Raw genomic sequence first — 25,527 nt, 5'->3', positions numbered from 1 at the left:
CCCCAAAGGGGAGGTCCTCAAATATTTGCTGAGTGGGAAAAAAAAACAAAATAAATAAGGCTGAATTTTCCCTTATCGACAAGGTTCAAATGCCAATAAAAATAGTTCACTCTACGAAGTTTGTTATATTCTTAAGTAGGACAATGAAATGAGGATATGTTTAACCCACACAACTCTACCACCAAAATTTTATTTTTTACTTATTCATTTACGTATCTATCTTTGGTGGAGGGGCTGGTGTTTAAGAACAGACATTGCTCTATAAATATATAAGTACTTGGAACATCTTCTTCCCATGTTGGGGTTCTGATAAAAGAGGCATAGAACACAGGGGTACCTTTCAAGCACCTCTACTCATGAAAATCCAGATATCCAAAACATATTAAAGGGGACTATTTGCTTAATAAATAATTTATAGTAAATAGGGTAAACTCCTGATGCATATTTAAAATATTTTAACTATTGATAACAATTACCTTGGGTAATGGAACTGAGAACTAGACTACCCTGGAGAAAGGCTTCCATAATCTACTGCTTTTTTCCCGTGCTATTGAGATCATCTGGATGAACAAAATTGTTTACAAAACTTTTATTTTATTTATTTATTTGGGAGAAAGCAAGCATGAGAGAGAAAGACAGAGAACGAATTGGGGGGAGGGGCAGAGAGAGAGAAAAGCAGACTCTCCGTTGAGCAGAGAGCCCGATGTGGGGCTCCATTCCCAGGACCCTAGAATGAAGATCTGAGCCGGAGGTGGACGCTTAACCAAATGAGCCACCCAGGCGCCCGTTTACAGAACTTTAAAAGCTGAAATGAAAGAAAGGAAAATAAATCAATTCACAAAGAATTCTACACATTCACAAAATACATGTTTGTCAACCTTGGGTGACTTTATGAGGCCCTATATTCTTTCACAGTTAACAACATCATCATAAACTCTGAAAGAAACAGGGAAATTTACAGCTGTTTGGAAAAGCACACAGGGGGGAAAAAAAAAACAAACAGAAAACTCTCTCACAGCTGCACCCCCTTTCCCAGCAGCAGACATGGCCGGGGGTGCATGTGCATCAGACACACACACGCTGCCCAACACTTGCTGCAAGTCTCCTCCACACAGCGTTTTAGAGTTGGAGGATACACACAGTGGCTACGCAGTGGCCATCTGATACCATAAAAATGAATTTTCAATGATTACATATTATCCCACTACATGAATATATTCTAATTTATTCTACCATTCCTTTATTGTTGGGCATTCAGGTTGCTTCCAATGTTTCAGTACTATGATTAGTGTGATAATGCTATCTTTGCATAAAAATCTGAAATCAACTCTAAGTTTTCTCTTAGTATAAATTCTTACTAGAGGAATCCTTTAGTGAAAAGTTAGGGACAGTTAATACTTTGGGGGAAAAAATTCCCCAAATGCCTAATGTATATAGTAATACAGAATATAAATATACATAATACACAATATAAAATACCTAATAATATATAATTATATAATATACAATATAGGACAACTAAGATAAGTGAATGTGACTGTACCAAGAAAGGGCAGCTCACACTCACTCCACTGCTGGGATGCACATGGGTGTGACCGAGGGGCTGGTACCTGACAGTCCCACAACCCATCCAAAGGAAGGGGCTGCCCCTTAATGCTGGCCGGTTGTTGCCATGTAGGAATCTGATGCCGGTGTTGCCAACACTTCCCATTCTTCCAAGAAAAACCAAAAGTTTAGATAAATTTTCTATTTCAAATTCTAGCACACTTTTCAAAAGATAAATTAAACAAGACACAACAGTGTAGGTAAAATAGAGCACGTGCACAGGTCTGCTCCAGCCAAGAGGCCGTCAGCCTGCAGTCTCCGCTTTCCTAGGTCTCAAAAGACTTTTTTATCTTGAGATTAGAAAAACAGCTGGAGAATGAGAAGACAAGTCACAGACTGGGAGAAAATATATGCAAAACACATAATGTGATAAAGGACTGGCATCCAAATACACAGGACAAAGAACTCTTAAAATTCAACAATAAGAAAACAACCCAATTTAAAAATCAGGGAAAGACCTGAACATACACCTCACCAAAAACAATACACAGATGCCAAATGAGCATATGAAAATATATGCAAATTGTATCATGGAAATGTAAATTAAAACAACAAGAAGATACCACTACATACCTATGAGAATGGCCAAAATCCAGAACCCTGACAACATCGAGTGCTGGTGGGCATGTGGAGCAACAGGAACGCTCATTCATTGCCACTGGGAATGCAAAATGGTACAGCCTCTCTAGAAGGCAGTTGAGTAGTTTCTTACAAAACTAAACACACTTTTACTATTAAGATCCAGGAACCACAATTCTCCATCTTTACCCAAAGGAGCTGAAAACTTCAGTCCACAGAAAAGCCTACATACAGGTGTTTGCAGCAGCTTTATTCACAATTGTCAAAACTTGGAAGCAACCATGATGTCCTTCAGTAGATAACCAGATAAACAAACTGTTGTACATCCAGACAGTGACTGTTATTCAGCACTAAGAAGAGATGAGCTATCAAAGCCATGAGAAGACATGGAGAGACCTTCCACACATTACTACCAAGTGAAAGAAGGCAATCTGAAAAGGCCACATGCTGTGTGATTCCACCTACAGGACATTCCGGAAAAGGCAAAACTGTGGAGACAGTAAGAGGATCAGTGGTTGCCAGAGGCTGGGGAAAGGAGGGGATGAACAGGCAGAGCACAAAAGGTCTTCCGGACAGTGAAACTACTCTATACGATATTATAATGGTGGATACATGTCATAATACATTTATCTAAACCCATAAAATGTACAACACCAAGACTGAATGCTAATGTAAACCTCGGACCTTAGGTGATAGTGTTGTGCCGACGTAGATTCCTTAACGGTAACAAATGTACTGCATGCTGGTGGGATACGGGAGGAAATCTCTGTACTTTCCAATTTTGCTGTGAACCTGAAACTGCTCAAAAAATCAAGTCTATTTTAAAAAATCTGTTATTTCTTCTAGTTAATTTTTTCCTTTTTCCTGTTTAACGATCATTTATTTATTCATTTGGAATTTAAGCGAACACGGTGAAAGGCAGGGATGTAACTTTCTATTTTTCAATACTTAACCAGTATCCAGCACCCTTTACTGAATACTGTACGCTTGCCACTCCCGTTGACCCAGTGGTCTGCCCCTACCTTCCTGCCTCCCCCCACCTCCTCGGGAACAATTCCTCTCTGACTGTTCCCTGTGATTCCGGTGGGGCTGTACAGCAGAGCTAGCTGGAGCCCTGGCCAGGAGTGACCCTGTTAGCACAGCATCTCATGGTCACAGCACACGGAAGGGCTCAGGACCCCAGCAGCCCACATGGTGTCCTTCCTTAAGACTTTACATACTGAGCCAAGGAAGGTCATCTCTTCTTCGACCTTAGGCTGTAAAAATAGAAGCCTGGAAGTATCAACAAGCACACCTCCCTTTCCTCTAGCTGCAGAAAGGAGCCCATCAGCAAGAGGAGAAAGAGGAGCCAGCCCTGGGGAAGCAGCAAAGTCAGGACAGACAGCGCATTTGAACTTCCTCTGGAGTCACTGAAACTAGTCTCACCCCAAGGGTACTCCAGGCACTTGACAAAATAAATGTCTTTGTTTTTTATTTAACCAAGATGATTGATTTTCTCTCGCACTTGAAAAAAATCCTGATTTATACACAAAGCCTTTGCCTATATATTAAACTCTTAAACACAGCTGGGCTGGGTCAGGTATTCGGCTTTCTTTTCAGATCTACTGCTATTTCTATCTATTATAGGGCTCAGATTACTATTTAAAATTCTTGCATAAATCTATAAATAGTTGACAGTACAAAACCAATCCTCCCCAAATTCACCTTTGGTTTTCAAAGGGTTCCTGGCTATTCTTGCCTGTTTATAACTCCAGATGCTCTTAAAAATCATTGTAATAAATCACTCTCCCCTCTTGGGAAAAAAAAAAAATCACTGGGATTTTTATTTGAATTACATTAATTAAAAAATTAATGAGTTCATTTAACCTCTTTAAGTCAAAAAATGAAACCCACTGTAACGTTTTTTGTTTTCTTCACATTCCTGGCTTTGTTTTCAATTATTTAGGGAGCTCTGATGCGCTGATGAGTAAAATCTGTTTCCTTTCTTAAATATTTTGTTACATAGAAAAGCTACTGATTTTTGCATGTTTATTTCAAAGTCAATCAGACAATTTTCTAGCCCTACTTCATGGGCTAGAATTACCAAGATAAGGCCAAATAATTAACAAATTTCATTTAAGGCTTCCCTCGGATAAGGTTATTTTCAGTAAGTATGTGTTCCACATTTTGCCAGGATAAAGCAACATGATAGCTTCTTTTCTTCACGACAACGATGATGATGATGACCATGATGATGAATAAAGCAAAAGCTACAACTCTAAATATGTGGCCTCCCCCTTAACAAATTTTGTGAACATGCCAGTAAAATATAGTAACAAACAAAAAATGTTTAAAACCAAACAGAGGGGCACCTGGGTAGCTCAGTGGGTTAAAGCCTCTGCCTTCAGCTCAGATCATGGTCCCAGGGTCCTGGAATCGAGCCCTGCTTTGGGCTCTCTGCTCAGCGGGGAGCCTGCTTCCTCCTCTCTTTCTGCCTGCCTTTCTGCCTACTTGTGATCTCTGTCTGTCAAATGAATAAATAAAATCTTTAAAAAACAAACAGAAACCCACAATCCTCATCTTAAAAAAAAAAAAAATAGATAAAAAGTTGGTTAGCCCCTCCCCCTTCCCACCATTCCCCAAGAGGTAATTTTCTTAACTCAACAGAATAGCAAACAGAACAAAATAGAAACAATACATCTGATACTTTCACTGAGTAGCCAACCAGCATATTTACAGGAAGACCTACTTTTTGGATGTACATAATATTTAAAACATTGATTACAAAAATGATCTGGACCCTGCACTATTTCATCAGGGTAAATCTCTCAGGCCAAATTTATTTTAGATACATTATGTCTCATTTACCACCTAACGTCTCTTAGAAATCTGCTTAAGTCATTAGCAGTCACATCTCCGCAATGTACTGTGAAATTCTTCCACGCTATTTCTTCCACTCCAAAGTGAGGCCTGAGATGACTACTATTTTAAGAGTATTTCTAATATGTCTATACTGGGCCACACGGAACTTTATCATAATAATGCTTACTCACCAACCTTGTAAAGATGCTCCCTAAATTTATCACTAACCCCTGAAAACAATTTAGAGTTTTTAAGACCTACAGACAAAATAAGAGATTAGCCTATGAAATTAAAATGTATGTGTTCATGTATGTGTTCTATATACTTTTCATAAAGTATACATGAAGACAACTATGAGCGTTCTGGTAACTTTAAAGAGGGCCTGAATATAGTAATGAAATAATGCTTCACTTAGCCTTCATTAACAGAAGATGAAAGATCTAAGCATTGCCAGACTTTCCTCTCTATGTGCTAATACTCTGATAATGACAGAAACATGCTCTATTACCATCGCGGACATAATGTAAAAGCCCTCCTTCTGTTTTCAGAACTGGGCCACCACGCGCTCACCTGCAGCTGTCCAGCAACCTTTGGAGCAGCGTGAGGCCCGAAGGCGGGCTCTGTGGCTTTGCTCTCAGTTCATTCTTACCACTCTGACTTCAGCCCCTTCTTGTCCGGCTCCTACTACACTTAATACAGGCATTAAAAAAAAAAAAAAAAAAAAGGAAATTCACCAAGAGCTTAATGGTTTCTCAGAAGAATCCAGTTCTCAGGTCTGGGGCAAAGCTCTGAGAACCACACGACAATGAGAGGACAAGAGTGCCCTTTGGAGGGGGCCTTGCCTCAACAAAGCATCTTGATTCTGGATGGTACTTCAGATTTTTCAATGAGCTCTTATCTATTCCCTAATTCAATCATCCACAACAATTCTGCGAGGCAGGCTTGGTAGAAGTTACTCTTGAACCAGAACAATTTTTTTTTTCCCTTAACGGAGAATTTCCCTAAGCTCACACAGAAAATCAACAGCAGAACCAAATCTGAAAAACAGATCTCCTCACAGGAATGTGCCAACCATTAGGATCGCAGAGGTAAAATTACTTTCAAATTCCAGCGACGAGTTTTCCAGCTGAGTGACCTTTCGAGAGTTACCAACTTCCCTCGGTCTCAGTGCCTGTGTCCGTAAAACAGGGAAGCACTACCCTCCCAGCAGCTCCGTGAGGCCCCCAGCCCGCCGCCTGGCACCTGGTACACTTCAGAGTCATATGGACCCCAGGCTTCAGCTGCCTCAGGACTTCGTGAACACACACACACACACAGAGGCAATGAGAGGGTATGACCAGTGACTTCTCTAAAACAGGTCCACCCAAACTGCATGGCCACTTAATAGGGCAGCCCCCATCCTTCAGATCTCCCTTAACCTTCCTCATCCTACATTCCCACAAACACTTATGGAAGGCGAAGACATGCCCGAAGTTAGTCAGATCAATCTTTGTTACATAAGACACACACGTCATCTGGGATTTGAAGATCTGCTACTCTGAGCTTACTACTCCTCCTTTCCAGAAGATTCCCTCAGCCCTTGGCCTCTTGCCAGGACCAAAAGCTAACTCCAAAGTATTTCACAACAAATAACCCAAGTATCACCCGGGTTCCACACCACCTCTAATATCCACCACCTCTAATATCCCTCTCTACAAGATCCACAAACCACACCCATAGCCCAAACGCAGCCTACCCATTTCCTACTTCTGTATAGCCCACAAGGTAAGAATGTTTTTATATTTTTGAAATGGTTTCAAGTCAAAAGATGAGTAACATTTTGGAACAGGTGGAAGTCACATGCAATTCGAATTACTGTATACATACAAAAAGTTTTCTTAGCACACAGTCATGCTTGTTCATTTATATATTGTCAATGGCTGCTTTCATAACTGACAACAGCAGAGCTGAGTAATCGAAACAAAGACCTTAGAACCAGCAATGCTTAAAATACTTATCATCTTTACAGAAAAACTTTGCTGACCCCCTCCTCTATATGTAAGTTCCATAATCTATCCAAGCATAACCTGAGAGATTGAGTCTACCAATTTACACCACATACTACTGTGCATTACCTCATCTAGGACTTGGGAGGTAAATAAATCTATGCAGTTAGACTTACAATTTTTAGAAGTACTATAGTACTATAGTAACATCTTCCATGCTCCCATCGCAGTTCATATCAAAGGGTCAACTAAAGTCATACTTGTTACTTATATTAAAAAAAATAATAGCTATGTGCTTGTGTATACATTGAAATTTAGATAAAATTAAATTAAATTCAAATCCCATTAGGATGGCACCTATCTAAACAAACAAACAAACAAATAAAAACCCCAGAAAATGACAGCATTGGCAAGGATGTGGGGAAAATGGAACTCATATTACTTGTGTTTTGCTGATGGGAATGTAAAATGGTGCAGTTGGTACGGAAAACAGTAAGGGAGTTCCTCAAAAAGTGAGATCTGGGGTGCCTGGGTGGCTCAGTCATTAAGTGTCTGCCTTCGGCTGAGGTCATGATCTTAGGGTCTTGGGATCAAGGCCCCACATGAAGCTCCCTGCTCTCCCTCTGCTTCTGTTTCTCCCTCTCCCTCTGCCTGCCATTCCCTTTGCTGTACTGTCTCTCTGTCAAATAAATAAATAAAATCTTTTTTTAAAAAAGGTTAAAATGGTAAATTTTAAATTATGTATATATATATATTTTTAAAGATTTTATTTATTTATTTGACAGACAGAGATCACAAGTAGGTAGAGAGGCAGGTAGAAAGAGAGAGAGGAGGAAGCAGGCTCCCCGTGGAGGAGAGAGCCTGATATGGGGCTCGATCCCAGGACCCTGGGATCACAACCTGAGCTGAAGGCAGAGGCTTTAACCCACTGAGCCACCCAGGCACCCTAAATTATGTTTATTTTAATAAAATTTTTTAAAATTCAGCTAACCAACCCAAAGACTTGTCATTAATAAAATATAATATATCCAATACAATAGATATAAAAAGGAATGATGTAGTGATTTGTGCTACAACATGGATGAACTTTGAAAACTAGGTGAAAGAAGTCAGTCACAAAAGACCAATTATCGTATGATTCCATTTATTTTTTTAAAAAGATTTTATTTGAGAGATAGAGCAGAGTAAGAGAGAGAGTACACAAGGGGGAATGGGGGGGCAGGCAGAGGGAGAGGGAGAAGCAGACTCCCCAGTGAGCAGGGAGCCTGACATGGGGCTCCATCCCAGGACCCTGGGATCATGACTTGAGCTGAAGACAGAGGATTTAACCCACTGAGCCACCCAGGCGCCCCCAAAACTATTACATTTTTAATAGAAATATTTCATCCCATCCCGGAATTAGATTAGGGTACTACTTCATGTCATGTTTGATTTTAGGTGCTATATATAGGAGTTCACATTAATAAGATATACGTTACACCCAGGAACACTGGAGAGAGAGCAGAAAGGTGATCTGACAGGAGGCAGCCCAGGCCTCAGTTTGTGTCTTAGTCATTTATCCCCAGATCGTCGGAAGAAGGGAGAGGGTCTTTCCTCAAAAAAGCATTAGGAAAAAGTGATCTCCAAGTAGAAACAAATGCCAAAGGCACTTACAATCAAAAGAACGTGAAGGTTGTTTCTTCGCAGCTTTCTGTCACCATAACTCACTTCTAGTATTTTAAAATCACACTGGCAGTGTCACACTGTAAATAGGGACAACTCAGCAGAGAATTTTACAGTCAGAAGGCACGGTATTCAAGGGTCATGTTCACCACATCAAACAAAACTAATGTAGTGAAAGCCAACTTAACAGATTCTTGGCAGTAAAGTTATTTGTAAATACATGTATCTAAGATCTGAGACGAAGAATATAAGCTTTGATTTTGGTTGCATTCAAGGGAAAAAGCACTAACATAAAAACATTAAAATAGGGACGCCTGGGTGGCTCAGTTGGTTAAGCAGCTGCCTTCGGCTCAGGTCATGATCCCAGCGTCCTGGGATCGAGTCCCGCATCGGGCTCCTTGCTCGGCAGGGAGCCTGCTTCTCCCTCTGCCTCTGCCTGCCATTCTGTCTGCCTGTGCTCGCTCTCTCCCCCTCTCTCTCTGATAAATAAATAAAATCTTTAAAAAAAAAAAAAAACATTAAAATAAGAGAAACTGAAGTTCCAACAAGAATAACTGAAGCTGGGAGCAGCTAGGTGGCTCAGTTGGTTAAGCGTCTGCCTTTGGCTCAAATCATGATCCCGGAGTCCTGGGATCAAGCCGTGTCAGGCTCCCTGCTCAGCAGGAAGGCTGCTTCTCCCTCTTCCTCTGATGCTCCCATGCTCGTGCATGCGAGCTCTCTCAAATAAATAAAATCTTAAAAAAAAAAAAAAAAAGAAAGGAATAACTAAAGTTAATGTGATCAAGAAAAAATGCAGACCAGACTCCCTAGCTAAAGGGAAGGAACCCTAACCATCAGCTAGGACAGCAGACCTATTACAGAAAGCAGACCGCTGTGAGATACCCTCTCAATGGTTCCTACAGAAAAAGAAAACAAAAAGGCAAAACAAGCTCCTCCTGCCAAACTTGAATGTAAGCATCCCTACCTTGTTTGAACTTGAGGGGGAAAAATTAAACTTACAAGCAGCAGAGGAAATAAAGCAGTGTTTGTCAAACACTCAGAAGTGTATCTCAAACTGAGTCTGTGGACACTTCCCCCAGTCCATACATTCTCTATGAGAATTTTTAAATTGTGTGTTTTCATTTCAGTATTACTCTCAAAACAGGAACATAAGCCTGTTCAGGACCATCCAGATGCTTCCCTGGAAACAGAGCTGCCCAGGGATTTCCCAGCCCACGTGTGTGCTGTTGTGTTCACCATCAGGCTTGGGCCGAATAACAGGATTTTAATGGGCGGGAACTAACAGTCGGGAATGGAGTTGAGACCTGGTTAAGTATATGATGCACACATGCCAGTTAATGGTCCGACGTCACCCCTGTGTAGTTTTTACTATTTTCGGAATAGAGAAAGGTGGTGAGAGAATGAAGCAGTCACATGGCCCAGTGACACAGGCTTTCCCAGGGAGCTCCCAGCACATGGTACTGTATCCACGTAGAGTGTACAAATTGAGTAAATCATCATCTGTCCCATAAAATTAATTTTAATTTTACTGGTTTTGTCATTTTATCCGTAATCTGTTCATCTGTCTTGTTTTATAATCTTTTAAGCAAAAGAAATATATCTTTGGGGCGCGTAGGTGGTTCAGTTGGTTGAGCGACTGCATTTAGCTCAGGTCATGATCTCAGGGTCCCAGGATTGAGTCCTGCATCCGGCTGCTAGCTCCACAGGGAGTCTGCTTCTCCTTCTGACTTCCTCCCCTCTCATGCTCTCTCACTCTCTCTCTCTCTCAAATAAACAAATAGAATCTTAAAAAAAAAAAAGAAAAGAAAAGAAAAGAAAGAAGAAGAAGAAAGAAATCATTAAAAAATTTTTTAAATCTTAAAAAAAAGAAATGTATCTTTGTGTGCATTCTTACATTAAAAACAACTTAAGCTCGCATACCAAGAGCAGCCTATGGGGGAAGAAAACTTTTTAAAAAACAGTGCTGGGGAAAGATCTGAATGGACATTGCTTCAAAGAAGATACAAGATGACCAATAAGCATATGAAAATATACTCAGCATCATTAGCTACTGGAGAAAAGCAAGTCAAAACCACAAGATACTCTTTCAACCTGCTAGGATGGCTGTTATCCAAAAGAAAAAGAAAAAAGAAACAGAAAATAACAAGTGCTGGTGAGGATGTGGAAGAATCAGAACGTCCTTGCACTGCTGGTGGAGATACAAAATGATTTAGCTGTGGTGGAAAACAGTCTGGCAGCTCCCCAAAGAGTTAAACATAGAATTATCATATGATCCAGCGATTTCACTCCTAGGTATAAATCCAAAAGAACTGCGGGGGTGGGGGATGGGGTCACTGGGTGATGGACATTAAGGAGGGCATGTGATGGAACGAGCACCGCGTGTTATGTACAACTGATGAAACACTGACCTCCACCTCTGATGTTATTTAACGGAATTTAAATTAAAAAAAAAAGAAAGAAAGAAAAGAAAAGAGAGCTAAGCTCAAAAGAACTGAAAGCAGAAATTCAACATACCCATACACCAGTATTCAGAGCATTGGACATAAGAGCCAAAAGATGAACACAATACAAATGTCCACAAACAGATGAATGAATAAACAAAATGTGGTGTGACTCTACTGAGATTAATAGCCGGCCATAAAAGGAAATTCTAATACATGCTACAACATGGATAAACTGTAAAAACATTAAGCTAAGTGGAATAAGCCAGCTACAAAGGACAAATACTGTATGATTCTCCTTACATGAGGTACTACAAATAGGCAAATTCATAGGAAAAGCAGAATACAAGGGGCACCTGGGTGGCTCAGTCGTTAAGTGTCTGCCTTTGGGTCAGGTCATGATCCCAGGGTCCTGGAATAGAGTCCTGAGTTGGGGTCCCTGCTCAGACAGGAGCCTGCCTCTCCCTCTCTCTCTGCCCCTCCCCCTACCTGCGCACTTGTGCTCTCTCTTGCTTTTTTTCTCTCTAAAATAAAGAACCGAGCAACAACAACCAAAAAAGTAGGATGGAGGTTAGTTACTGGGGCAGAGGAGGGAAGAATGGGGAATAATAACAGTTTCATAGGTACAGAGCTTCCACTTGGGATGACAAGAAAGTTCTGGAAATGGTGATTGCTCATGTGAATGTACTTAGTTTAGTGCTAGTGAACTGTATGCTGAATGGTTAAAATGGTAAATTTTATGTAATGCATATTTTATCACAATAAGAAAAACTTAGTAACACTGAATATTTGCCAAAAATATTTTGTGAAGACTGTAATTTGAGAGATACTGCTACAGGGTTAGAATTAACAATTAAGTTATTTCTGTAATATTTAAAAATACAGATATGAATGATATATATTCCTTTTCTAAAATATTTATTTATTTAACAGAGAGGGAGAGATCACAAGTAGGCAGAGAGGCAGGCAGAGAGAAAGGGGGAAGCAGGCTCCCTGCTGAGCAGAGAGCCCAATTCGGGGCTTGATCCCAGGACCCTGAGACCATGACCCAAGCCAAAGGCAGAGGCTTAACCTGCTGAGCCACCCAGGAGCCCCATAATGATATATATTCCTATGAACATAAATGCAGAAGCATAAAAACGTGGATGCAGAGGGCATTATCTATCTGCCTTGCAAAAGTGGGTACCCCTGGAAAAGGTGGGAGGTAACTGGGAGGGGTACCAAAGGGTGTTCAAGTGCCTCCGAAAAGCTGTATTCCTTAAATTTAAAAAAGGAGTGAAGGAGAGGACAGAGGGAGGAAAAAGGAAAAGAAGACACCTTTGTTAAATCCAGTACTCAGAGGCTCATTATGGCACTTTGTATCCTCTCTACACCTTTAAAGTAGTTACTAGGAAAAATACAAAATGATTAAGAATCAGAAGTTTACATAATGAGGAGTTAAAACTTCCTTTAGCCATTCTACACAATGAATGAACAGAGAGCCCACTGACAGGCCATGTTCCCGACTCACCGTCAAGAGCACCTCGACTTCCCTTCTCTCTCCCCACAGATCTAAGACGCCACCAATGGCAATCAGAACTGTGAGTCAGCATTCGCTAGCCAGACTCACCTCTCACTCAGAACACAATAGGTCCTGCAATTTTTGCTTGCCTCCAAGTTGTAAGTTAAATAAACACGAGTTCCCGTTAGAATTCATGTAAAGAATGCATCATTTTTACCAATGAACAAGTGAAGTCACATCAGGCTAACAAAACAGTTAAGACCGTTTCAGGGTGCCTGGTGGCTCAGTTGGTTAAGCATCCGACTCTTGATATCTTCTCCGGTCTTGATCTCAGGGTGGTGAGTTCAAGCCCTGTGTTGGGCTCCACGCTGGGCGTGGAGCCCTATTCAAAAAAAGAAAAAAAGACTTTCATCATCACTTACTGCAGGTAACTGAAAACATTCACTAATAAAAATGTGAGAGCAACTATAATTTTTGCCAGTTTATATCAAGACTGTACAAATAAGATGAGAGTGGAAATACCCCGAGTCTTCCCCCACACAGACACGTACGAAGAGGTCTTTTTTTCTTCTTTTTGCTGAATGCTATTTCTATTTCACTACTAACACTATTTCATACTCCGCAAGTATGGGAGATGTGAAAGCATACCAGGTCAAAATGACACTAAGAACCAAAAGGGGAAACTCTTAGGTGTCTACCTAAGAGAACTGAAAAAGCAGCCCCCACAAAAACTCACAGCATTATTCACAACAGCAACAAAGTGGAAACAACCTGTGACCGCTAACTGATGAATGGATAAACACAATGCGGTATACTTATAAAATGGAACGTTATTCAGCCACATAAAGGAACGAAGCTCTGACACATGCCACAACACGGAGAAACCTTGAAAAACAAGGCAGACACCACACATACTGTAGGATTCCATTTATAGGAAATCCATGGAGACAGAAAGTAGACTGCTGATTACCTAGCGAGTTTTCGGGAAAGACAGAGTATAACTGCTAATAGATGGGAGATTTCTTTTGGGAGGTGATGAAAATGTTCTAAAACTTATACTGCTGATGGTTGCGCAACTCTGTAAAGGCATTAAACGCTATCTGAACTGGACATCTTAAATGGGTGAACTACAGGATTGTGATTTTTAGCTCAATGGTACTGCTATTTTAAAAAAAAGGGGGGGGGGCAGGACAAGCTGCCATCACAGCCCTATAAAGATTCCGCATTCATTTTTATGCTACCATAAACCAACATAAGAGGAAGAGAAGAGAGGCAGCTGTGTGGCCCAGATGGTTAAGTCACTGACTTTGGCTCAGGTCATGTTCTCCAGGTCCTGGGATCGAGCCCCGCATCAGGCTCCCAGCTTAGAGGGAAGGTGACTTCTCCCTCTCCCTCTGCCTCTCCCCCTGCTTATGCTCTGTCTCTCTCTCGAATGAATAAATAAAACCTTAAAAAAAAAAAAAAAGAAAAAAAAAGAGGACTAGAAGAGTCTGCAAGTCAATAAAAAGATTTATACATCCAGGTAATGAATGACTTACTCAAACCAAATGAAATCAAAACCAACTGACATTTCAGTTAGCACGTGGACCAAGGGAACAGACAAAAGTGTTACCATTTTTGAAATACGGAAAACACCTGCAGACCACATTATATTAGGATCCCCAATGTCTAGGAATCCCAGGGTCACCAACCAAGGCCACTGATAGGTTTTAATGTAAAAGAATCTAATGCTCGAGTCCCGGTAGCTTTTCCACGTGTCACTGGAGAGCCCATGAACCTGCACGTGTCCATCCAAGCTCCCTCCTGGATACTGCTGGTTTCACAGCACAATCTTCAAGCACCCACAGAAGGTAACAACAACACCTACAACAAAACCCCCCAAAACCTCTTTTTACCATGTACTTCCTTACCAATGAGCACATATTACATGTCCCTAAATTTACAATTACTTAGGGAGCCCTGTCACTTTCCACAGACAGGTGCACAGACCCGGACAATTCTTTGGCATTCTTCTCCACTGCACGATGCAACCACCCATTTCTGGAACTGCTGAATCCCTCACCTCACCTCACTCCTGGTCAGATGATCTATGGGCCAAGGACAAACAGCCACTGTCTGAAGTCAACAGTACCAAGTCCATCACCGCCTCACTTTCAGATAAGAGAGTGATAAGCGTGAGAAAAATAAAAACATTAACACACTAGTGCAACCTCAGAGCAGAACATCGGAACAACACACCTCCACAGATGTCAAAATACCGATACCCACACCACAAACCCATGGGGCAAAAATCTCACAACCACGGCACCAAGACAAAAATAAATAAAACGTGGGGGGTGGGGGGTGGAGAGAGCCTGAGCAGCCTTCAGAAAAGTGGTAAAGTTCCCTTCCTTCGCTGTTCGCTTCACCATCTTCCTGGCAACTTATGAAGAAACCCAGCGTGGGGGGCGCCTGTCTGGCTCAGTCAGTAGAGCATGCGGCTCTTGATCTCAGGATCGTGAGTTCAAACCCCTCACTGGGCAGAGAGCCTATTAAAAAAAAAAAAAAAAAAGGAAAGGAAAAAAAGAAGAAAGCCGGCGAACTTACTCTGAGGAACACAGATGGAGACAAGAGCTAAAAAGCAAACAACACTCTGTGAAAAGTATGCTTCCAGGGGCACCTGGGTGGCTCAGCTGGGTTAAAGCCTCTGCCTTCGGCTCAGGTCATGATCTCAGGGCCCTACATCCTGCTCAGCAGGGAGCCTGCTTCCGTGTCTCTCTCTCTCTCTCTCTCTCTCTGCCTCCCTCTCTGCCTACTTGTGATCTCTGTCAAATAAGTAAGTAAAATCTTAAAAAAAAAAAAAGTATGCTTCCAACGCTTTATTCATGAAAGAAAATAGAAAGTGCCTTGGATGTCCAACAATAGGGGAGAGCTTAAGTAACCCTGGTACAATCCCATAGGAAATATATTTACCCCCTTACCAAAAAAGGCTGCATTTATGGAAAAGACCATGCAAAATGTAGACTAGGGGAAGCACTAAGACCATGCATGCTGGTGAAAAATTGTTTTTATTTTTTAAGCGGAGGAGGAGCAGAGGAAGAAAGAAAATCTTAATCAGGCTCGATGCCGAGAACGGGGCCTGACATGGGGCTCGATCCCACAACCCTGAGATCATGACCTGAGCCCAAATCAAGAGTTAAACACTGAACTGACTGAGCCACCCTGATGAAAACCAATTTTTAAACAGATCTTTTACAACGACACAGAGAAGAGTTTATGGAGACTCGGAAACAGTTGATACGTTAGAATGAAGAGCTTCTTTGAAATGGCCTTGTTTGTTATTTTACAGGCAAACTGACCAACTATCCAAGAAAAATTATTATATACACAACATAAAGTTTCTAACACTATTAAAATAGACAAGCACCAAAGAAAACACAGAACATGTCAGATTCTCTTGGTATTTCTTGCTGTTTTGACACAATTATTCTAGCTACCATTATCTGTTAATCATCTTCACATCACTAACCTAATTCAGCATTTTTTTACAGAATGTTTCCAAATCAGCACCCAGCACACTGGCACAGGGCACACAGTTAGTTATTAGCAGACATTATTTGGCCGGGGGGAGGGGAGTACTCAGCATAAAACCCAGAAGACTCCTCATGTTTATGACAATTACGAACAAAAAGCTGGCATTTGCTCTGCCATTTCATGTCTTCACTCAAATCCCTGCAAGTTAGGTGATGCCCAGCAAAGTCAATTCCATCAGCTTCTGCAGCTCCGCCTGGCCCAATGACCATTTAGCGCTGAACCATATAAGCCCCCAACCCCCCACCCCAGCCCAGCAATCATATGGCACACGTGCACATGGACCTTTGCACAAGGATGCTTACCACAGCCCTGGAAACAGCCTCTGTGTTCATCAACAGGAAAAGGACTTAAACAATTATGGTACAGTTTTATAGATGAATTCTCTGTAGTGCTTACACGAACACGTTTCGAAGCAAAAGTTACAGAACGGTCTGTATTTTCTTTGGTCAGTCAACCTGATAAGGAAAAGTTCTAGGAGGATCCACAGGACAGTAGAAACAACCACGCCCATGGAGGAAGAGGCAGGCATTAAGATAGGCAGTCATGTGAGACTCTGGACTTTTCTGTAACATCTTCAAGTTTTTACAAGAATAAATGCATGCCTGCCTGACTTATGTAATTACAATTTAAGACAAATCTCTGGGTGGTACATTGCATATGCTTTATCTAGTACTCCACTAAGGGGATTCCAATCTCTATGAATGCAGGTGGTTTGAATCTAAGTGAAGGCACACTGTCTCCACATTTAAATACATAAACATTCCCCTCTGTGCCTCTCCAAGAATATGCTCTTCCTTGCTTAAAAACAAATGCAGACCCCCACCCCCAACAAAAAAAATACGGGGGAAAAAGCGCTTTTAGTTCAAGACCAAATTTCTTAAACATCTTACATATCATCTCAAATTCTTTAATAAGCATTTTTACTTTTAATCCAAAAAATGACAGTGTTACAAGACCTGAGCCAAACTTCACTTCATTAAAATGTCTGTTGCCCACGTAAATATTTTTGAAATTGTTTCATTCACCTAGTCTGGTTTTAATCAACCCAGACGAAGTAAGGGGGAGGCAGGGCGAGCACAGCCTCAGACGATTTCCAGGACCTCGTCTCCCTCCTAGGCAAGGAGTCCCTCCAAGGCAGGGAGGTCTAAGGGTTCTGAGCTCCCTCGGGGATTTTAGGAATTAGCCAGGTCTGGGAACCCATGCTTTAAAAGATGCTCTAGGGGCGCCTGGTGGCTCAGTGGGTTGGGCCTCTGTCTTTGGCTCGGGTCCTGGGATCGAGCCCCGCATCAGGCTCTCTGCTCAGCGGGAAGCCTGCATCCCCCTCTCTTTCTCTGCCTGCCTCTCCACCTACTTGTGGTCTCTGTCAAATTAATTAATTAATTAATTAATTAAAAAAAAAAAAAAAAGATGCTCTAAGCAGTCCTTCTCAACCTGTGTTGCACACGATGACTATTTCTTACAGCAGAATGTGAAAGCCACCCCTCCCCCAGGCAGGCCTGTTGAATCAAAATCTCTGAAGAGCAGATTCCAGTCATCAGAATTTTTTTTTTTTTTTTTTTTAATTTCCTCGGATTGAGAATGCTGCTTTGAAGTAACTCGTTTAGGAGCTCCTCTTAGCTCATTAAGCAGAATGCCATTCTATGCCTGGGCTGCAGAAAGGAGCAGCGTGCTAGGGGAGGGGCCAGGACACTGACTTAGGGCTTTATTTGCAATCACACAGTTTGGACTCATAGGGCGCAGACTCTCAATGCACTGAGACCTGCTACAAGGTAGGATTAAGCAGGTCTGACGGCAGATAAAGGTAATGTGAACCTTAGTGAAATCTTTTAACCTCTCTGAGATTCAAATGATCAATTTTTTTAAAGGGACTGGAACAAATGACCTCAGAAGATCATCTGATCTGAAACCTCATGATGATTTACCCCATAGCTACAAGTCAGTCAGGGCTATGCGCAGAGTTAAATGCATGAATATCTTCTACAAGTTTCAGATTCATCAGATATATATTTCTGTGCCTGTCTACATAAAAACCCTATTCCTCATCACACCATAAGAAATCCTGACTGAACACAATGACCTTCTATCAGATCAATCATAAATGAAAATTAAACTAGACAAATAAGTCCCAAGATATATAAAAACATGTGGCATGAGAGAAAAATTTCAAATAACTTGCACTTTTTCCTTGGCAACATTCTAATTTTTAGAATTTTTTTTCATTTTTAAAAATTGTAGTAAAATACACATAAGATTTACCATTTGAACCATTTTTTAAGTGTACAGTTCTATGTAACTAAGTACATTCACAATGTCATGTAACCACCACCACTATCCACCTACGGAACCTTTTTTAAAACCACTTTATTGAATTATGATTGACATAAAACAACTCGGTAAGTCTGGGGATAAGTATATACTCACGAAACTGTCACCACTATCAAGGCCAGCAACATATCCACCACCTTCCCAAATTTCCTCCTGCCCCCTTTATAATTTTCTATTTATAAGAGCTACTCTCTTAGCCAACTTTAGGTATACAGTACAGTCTTAGAAGTTATAGGCAGGGACGCCAGGGTGGCTCAGTCAGTTAAGCAGCTGCCTTTGGCTCTGGTAATGATCCCAGGATCCTGGGATCGGGCCCCACATCAGGCTTCTTGCTTAGCAGGAAGCCTGCTTCTCCCTCTGCCTGCTCTGCCTGCTCCACCCCCAACCCCACTAGTGCACGCATGCTCTCTCTTTGACAAATACATAAACAATCTTCATTTAAAAAAAAAAAAAAGAAGAAGTTGTTACAGGCACTATGCTTTATAGATCTCCAGAACTTTTTCATACTATACAACAGTAAGTTTACTCCAGAACTTTGTCATCTTCCCCAAATGAAAGTTTGTACCCATTACCACTAAAATTCCCCATTCTCTTCTTCCCACAGCCCATGGCAACCACAAATCAGCTCTCTGTCTCTATGAATGACTACCCTCTCTAGGCACCTCAGAGAAACTGAATCATTCAGTATCTGTCCTTTGTGACTGGGTTTTTCTCACTTGGCAAGTCATCAAGGTTCACCCATGTTGTAGCACACGTCAGAATTCCCTTCCTCTTTAAGGCTAAATAATATTCCACTGTATGCATATGCCACATTTTTTTTATCCATTCATCCACAAACACTGGATCTGCTTCATTCTGATTTTTCTAACCATATGATATTTTGAAGTCACATACAATAAAGATGGGTGAACCTTACATCACCTCACTTCTTATGGATAAATAAATACATACCCAAGCACACAGACCACATTCTACAACATAAAACACACCTTAACAAATTTTAAAGAATAGCAATCATATGAAGTATGCTCTGGCATTAAACTAGAAATCAGTAAAAAAAGATAACTGACGAATCCCAAATTCAATATTTGGAGATTAAACAGACAACACCTGGAGATTAAATAAAACATAGGTCAAAGAAGTCTCAAGAGCTATTTCTAAATGAAAATACAACTTATCAAAACTTGTGAAATTTAGAGAAAGCAGCACTTATAAAAAAAATTTTATAGCACTGAATGCAAATATTAGAAAACACAGATCTAAAAATCAGTTATCTGAGTTTCTACCCTACAGAACTAGAAAAAGATGAACAAATTAAATTCAAAGTAAAAAAAATAAAATAGGGGCACCTGGGTGGCTCAGTGGGTTAGGCTGCTGCCTTCGGCTCAGGTCATGATCTCAGGGTCCTGGGATCGAGTCCCACATCGGGCTCTCTGCTCAGCAGGGAGCCTGCTTCCTCCTCTCTCTTTCTGCCTGCCTCTCTGCCTACTTGTGATCTCTCTCTGTCAAATAAATAAATAAAATATTTATAAATAAATAAATAAATAAATAAATAAAATAAGATCAATAAAGAAAAATCAGTGAAACCAAAAGGTGACTCCCTGAAAAGACAAGTAAAACTGATAAATCTCTAGCCAGATTAACTGAGGAAAAAAAAGAGAAGACACAAATTACTAATATCAGAAATGAAATAAGGGTAGTAAAGGATTATTACGAACTCTTTTTTGATAATCTAGATGGAGCAGACCAATTTCTTGAAAGAGAAAATCTATGAGAATTTACACAAGGTGAGAGGCACCTGGGTGGCTCAGTTGGCTGAGCGTCCGACTCTTGGTTTCGGCTCAGGTCATGATCTTAGGATACAGGCATCAAGCCCCACATGAGGCTCCCTGCTCAGTGAGAGTCTGCTTGTCTCCTTCTCTCTCTGCCCCACCCTGCCACCCACCCCTGCAAGTTCTCTCTCTCTCTCTCTCAAATAAATTTTTTAAAATTTTAATTAAGAAAATTTACGCAAGGTGAAAAGAACCATCTGAATAGGTCTATATCTACTAAGGAAACTGAATCAATAACTAATAAAATTTTAAAACTGAAAACAGGTGAGTTCACTGGTGAAATCTACCAAAAGTTTAAGGACAAAATTATCTCAATTCTCTGCAATCTCTTCCATAAAACAGAAGTAGAGGGAATACTGTCTAACTCATTCTATGAGGCCAGCATTACCCTAATCCTCAAACCAGACAGAAGAAAGAAAGAAAGAAAGAAGACTACAGCCAGTATCTCTCATGAACAAAATATTGGTGAACTAAATCCAACAATGTACCAAAAAATGATACACCATAACCAAACAGGATTTATTTCAGGTATGCAAGACTGGTTCAAGATTCAAAAATAAGGGGTGCCTGGGTGGCACAGTGGGTTAAGCCTCTGCCTTTGGCTCAGGTCATGATCTCAGGGTCCTGGGATCGAGCCCCACGTCGGGCTCTCTGCTCAGTGGGAAGCCTGCTTCCCCACCTCTCTCTCTGCCTGCCTCTCTGCCTACTTGTGATCTCACTCTCTCTGTCAAATAAATAAATAAAATATTTTTTAAAAAAAGATTCAGGGCGCCTGGGTGGCTCAGTGGGTTGAGCCGCTGCCTTCGGCTCAGGTCATGATCTCAGAGTCCTGGGATCGAGTCCCGCATCGGGCTCTCTGCTCAGAGGAGAGCCTGCTTCCCTCTCTCTCTCTCTGCCTGCCTGCCTCTCCATCTACTTGTGATTTCTCTCTGTCAAATAAATAAATAAAATCTTAAAAAAAAAAAAAGATTCAAAAATAAACATATGTAATCTATCACATCAAAGAGTTATAGAAAAAAAAAGTCTTCTGATCTTATCAAGAGATACAGAAAAAGCATTTGAAAAAATCCAACACCCAAACAAAAATTCTCAGCAAACTGGAAACAGTGGGGAAGTTTCTCAACTTGATAAAGAACATATACAAAAATCCTACAGCTAACATCAAACTTAACAAGGAGAAATTAGTCACTTTCCCACTACAATTAGGAGCAAGGCAAGATGTCCACTCCCATCCCTCTCATTCAGCATATTAGAAAGAAGCCTTAGCAGATACAATAACACAAGGGAAAAAAGTGTACAGACTGGGAAGGAAGAAATAAAACTGCTTTTGTTTGGTGATGACATGACTGTCTACGTAGAGAATCCTGAAGAAACAACAAAAAAATTAATAAGTCATTAAGGTTGCAGGATACAAAGTTAATAAACAAACGTCAATTGCTTTGTTATATACTGGCAATAAATAACAGGAAACTGAAATTTAAAATGCAATACCATTTACATTAACGTCCAAAAAAAAAAAAAAGAAGAAGAAGAAGGGGCTCCTGGGTGGCTCAGTCGTTAAGCATCTGCCTTCGGCTCAGGTCATGATCCCTGGGTCCTGGGATCAAGCCCCATGCCGGGCCCGCTCCCTGCTCTCCCACTGCCCGTTTGTGTTCGCTCTCTTACTGTGACTCTCTCTGTCAAATAAATAAATAAATACATAAACCTTTAAAAAACAAAAAAAAAGAAGAAGAAGAAGAAGAAATACTTACTTATAAATCTAACAACATATGTATAAGACCTCTGTGAAGGAAACCACAAAACTCTAATGGAAGAAATCAAAGAAGATCTAAAGAAATGGAAGGCAATCCCAGGCACACAGATAAGAAGACTCAAAACTGTCAAGATGAGGGGCGCCTGGGTGGCTCAGTGGGTTAAGCCGCTGCCTTCGGCTCAGGTCATGATCTCAGGGTCCTGGGATCGAGTCCCGCATCGGGCTCTCTGCTCAGCGGGGAGCCTGCTTCCTTCTCTCTCTCTCTCTGCCTGCCTCTCAGTGTACTTGTAATTTCTCTCTGTCAAATAAATAAATAAAATCTTAAAAAAAAAAACCTGTCAAGATGTCATTGTCATTCCTTCCCAACTACATCTACAGATTCAATGAAATCCCAATCAAAATTCCAGCATGATTATTTTACGCATTATCAACTTATATGGGAAGTTGTAAAAAAGACCCAGAATAACCAATACAACACAGAAGGAGAACAAAGTTGGAGGACTGACGCTACCTGACTTCAAGACTTACTAAAAACTAAAGTAATAAAAAACAAAAACAAACAAACAAACAAAACCCACTAAAGTAATCAAGGCAGTGCCATGCTGGCAAAACAACACACAAATAGATCACAGAACAGGACAGAAAGTCCAGAATGAGACCTACACAAAAGAGTCTACTGACCTTTTTTTTTTTTTTAAGATTTTATTTATTTGACAGAAAGAGACACGGTGAGAGAGGGAACACAAGCAGAGGGAGTGGGAGAGGGAGAAGCAGGCCTTCCGCCAGGCAGGGAGCCCAATGATGCCGGGTGCGATCCCAGGCCCCTGAGATCATGACCTGAGCCGAGGGTACACTGAGGCAGATGCTTAAGGACTGACCCACCCAGGTGCCTCATCTACTGATCTTTAATAAAGGAGCAAAGGCAGTTCTGTGGGGGAAAGACAGTCTTTTTAGCATAGTGCCAAAAGAACTGGACATTCACATGCAAAAAAGTGAATTAGACACAGATATTTCCCCCTTTCACAAAAATGAGATCAAATGGATGACTGACCTAAATGTAAAACACAAAACTATAAAATTCCTAAAAGATAACTTAAGAGAATATCTAGATGACCTTATGTTTAGCAATGACTCTTCTCAGACACGATACCAAAAGCACAATCCGGGAAAGAAAAGTATTGCTAAATTGAATTTCACTAAAAGTAAAAACTTCTAATTTGCAAAAGACACTGTCAAAAGAATGAAAAAGCAAGCCACAGATTGGGAGACAATTTTTACAAAACACATATCCGATTAAAGGACCAGTATCCAAAATATACAAAGAACTCTTAAAATGCAAGAGTAAGTGGGGCGCCTGGGTGGCTCAGTGGACTAAGCCTCTGCCTTCAGCCCAGGTCATGATCTTAGGGTCCTGGGATAGAGCCCTGCATCAGGCTCTCTGCTCAGCATGGAGCCTGCTTCCCACTCTCTCTCTCTCTGCCTACTTGTGATCTCTTTCTCTGTGTCAACTAAATAAATAAAATCTTTAAAGAAAATTCAAGAGTAAGGAAATAAAACCCGATTAAAAAACAAGCAAAACAGGGCGCCTGGGTGGCTCAGTGGGTTAATCCTCTGCCTTCGGCTCAGGTCATGATCTCAGGGTCCTGGGATCGAGTCCCGCATCTGGCTCTCTGCTCCATAGGGAGCCCGCTTCCTCCTCCTCTCTCTCTCTCTGCCTGCCTCTCTGCCTACTTGTGATCTTTGTCTGTCAAATAAATAAATAAAATCTTTAAAAAAAAAAAAAAGCAAAACGCCTGAGCAAACACCTCACCAAAGAATATACAGAGGCAAGTCAGCATATGAAAAGATGCTCAACATCATATTTTGTCAGTAGGAAAAAAATGAGATACTACTACACACCTCTCAGACTAGCCAAAATCCAGAACACTGACAATACCAAATGCTGGCAAATGCGGGGAATGGCAGAAAAGCATCCATTGCTGGCGGGCACATAAAATAGCACAGTCACTTTGTAATACAGTTTGGCGGTTTCTTAAAAAACCAAACATACTCTTCCCATACGATCTAGCAATCTTCCTCCTTGGTATTTACCCAAATGAGCTGAAAACTTATATACACACAAAAATCTGCCTACAGATGTTTTATTCCTAACTGCCAAAACCTGAAACAACCAAGCTGTCTTTCAGTATGTAATTGGATAAACAGCGTTACATCCATACAATGAAGTAGTATTCAGCAATTAAAAAAATACAAAGGAAAAAAAAAGAGCTATGGATCCCGGAAAAGATTCGGCAAAAGCCTAAATTTGTTACCAGTGAAAGTAGACAGATATGCATGATTCCAATTACATGACATTCTGGAAAACGGAAAACTAAGAACACAGTGAAAAGATCAGCAATTGCCAGGGGCTCAGGCAGAGGGAAAGATGGGAAGGGGAAGCACAGATGACCTTTAGGGCAGTGAGACTATTCTGGACGATGCAATGATGATGAATACATGTCACTGTGCATTTGCCAAAACCTACGAGGTGCACAAAACAAAGACTGAACCCTAATGTGAATCACGGACTTTAATTGTAATGCATCGGTATCTGGCTCATCAGTCGTAACAAGTGCAAGATGTTAACTGCAGGAGAAATGGGAGGGGAGAGCAGGGGAGTGAGGGAGTATATGAGGACTCTGTACTTTCTGCTCAATTATCCTGTAAATACAACACCGCTCAAAAAAATTTCTACTAACACACATGCACACACACCTTGTGGTGGAGGAAAAACAGAGGAACAGCTACCTCAGAACAGAAGAGTCCTTGACTATCTCTACGTTGCCTGGCCTCAGAGATGACCTTACCTACTACTTTTCCAGAAGGGGCTACCACAAACTCCTAAGGAAGCTGAAGGCAAGCTATGACCTCGAGGCGGGTTCTGGTCATCATCTTGGAGCCCTCTTTTACCGAGGTCAAACAGCCCTTTCTTTACACAGCTGCCACCAGGGCTTGCTATGTGGTTTTTATATGTAAATAGTAGCTTTTAAAATAAATATTTGATGGTGGGAGAAAAAAAAATCACTAGATTTACTACCGGTGGGAATCCTTTCTAGAATACCATATAGGTTATACTGGCCTGAGGGCAGGGACGATTCACGCTAAGGTTAAAGACTGTTAGAACAAGAGGAAGAAATATAACCCAAGTTTAATTTCAAGGACAAATGTGTTATTCCTGGTTGTTGCGTTAAAGCTGTGAGGACTCAGTCTCCTAAGCGGAGGCTCTCGGGCCACAGGATCCACCACGGTTGTCTTCAGCGAACACAAGCAGAGAGCAAAGGTCAGGGATGGCTGTGGCGAGGGGCTCCCTGGGCAGTCCCAGCCACCCGTGGAAGGACACACGCGTGGCTCACTACAGGGAGAAGCAACTGCCTTTTCCACACATCCTGCG

At 41.1% G+C, this 25,527-nt stretch overlaps 1 protein-coding gene across 1 annotated transcript in view; it reads right to left on the bottom strand.

Annotated features, from left to right (window-relative positions):
• Positions 1 to 25,527, bottom strand: part of TENT4B (terminal nucleotidyltransferase 4B) — a 69,147-nt gene that overhangs the window by 27,162 nt on the left and 16,458 nt on the right.

This window comes from Mustela nigripes, chromosome 17, assembly GCF_022355385.1.
Source record: "Mustela nigripes isolate SB6536 chromosome 17, MUSNIG.SB6536, whole genome shotgun sequence".
In the NCBI taxonomy this organism is placed as follows: Eukaryota; Metazoa; Chordata; class Mammalia; order Carnivora; family Mustelidae; genus Mustela; species Mustela nigripes.
The sequence above is the reverse complement of the archived record's forward strand: the minus strand, read 5'-3'. Positions and strand labels throughout refer to the sequence as shown.